The sequence below is a fragment of the Neophocaena asiaeorientalis genome, unplaced genomic scaffold (genome assembly GCF_003031525.2).
Source record: "Neophocaena asiaeorientalis asiaeorientalis breed wild unplaced genomic scaffold, Neophocaena_asiaeorientalis_V1.1 scaffold150, whole genome shotgun sequence".
In the NCBI taxonomy this organism is placed as follows: Eukaryota; Metazoa; Chordata; class Mammalia; order Artiodactyla; family Phocoenidae; genus Neophocaena; species Neophocaena asiaeorientalis.
This window is the reverse complement of record NW_020176571.1, coordinates 9,052,347-9,053,105: the sequence shown is the minus strand read 5'-3', so window position 1 is coordinate 9,053,105 and position 759 is coordinate 9,052,347. Positions and strand designations below refer to the sequence as shown.

The following is a 759-nucleotide window of genomic DNA, read 5'->3' as shown; positions in this document are numbered from 1 at the left end:
TTTGGCGTAAGCCGCGCGGCCACCGGGGTGGTGACGGGGTTGCTTTCTTCAGTCAACTCGCTTTTCTTCCTGGGACCCCTGAGGCCCGGTGTTGGGGGCCCGGCCCGGTGCGCCAGTGACTCCTTTATTTACACCAGTCGTAAAACGTGAGAAAGTAAAAAGCCCAGGGAGACGACCGAAGGTCTGTGTTTATCATGTGTAGTTTCACGGAATGAAACACAGGGGAGGAAGATATTGGTGCAAAACTGAAGTTTTCAGGTGTTGCTGGGTTTATTTCCTTAAAACGACAACAGCAGCAACCCGGTAATTAACTCGAGAAAATGCAAGTAGATCTTAAAATGAATGGATCCTGCAAAAGCCTAAGGAAATCTATCAGACGTCAGCTGCAGGGATCCTAAATCAAGTCCTGGGTGCCTCAAATCGTTTGGAGAAAGCACACCTCCAACCAGCCTGTGATTAATAAAGTAGAGAGGAAAAACCTGTTACATAATCTCATTTGCCCTGGGGTTTGCAGTGCCGTCCCCTTGAATCAGGGGGAAGTGAGTTAAGATGCAGGGTTTTTAAACCTCTCTGAAGTTTTTATTTACCCAGTGCTCTGGCTGCCACTTCTGCTTTAAAAGATTGTAAGTAAATACTCTGCTCTTACGAGGGAACCAAACCTATCAAACCTGTTTAGAAAATGACCAGGTATGTTTCTTTCCTTTCCTTCCGGTGTGTGTGTGTGTGTGTGTGTGTGTGTGTGTGTGTGTGTGTGTGTGA

General features: G+C 46.9%; 1 protein-coding gene across 1 annotated transcript in view; it reads left to right on the top strand.

Moving 5' to 3' along the window:
* The first annotated feature begins 260 nt into the window (after window positions 1-260).
* The window catches only part of DUSP16 (dual specificity phosphatase 16), an 82,970-nt gene continuing 82,471 nt past the window's right edge, over window positions 261-759 (top strand). The window contains exon 1 of the mRNA XM_024733149.1: window positions 261-687. The gene's annotated coding sequence lies outside the window, so the exon portion shown is untranslated. The remainder of the gene's footprint in view (window positions 688-759) is intronic.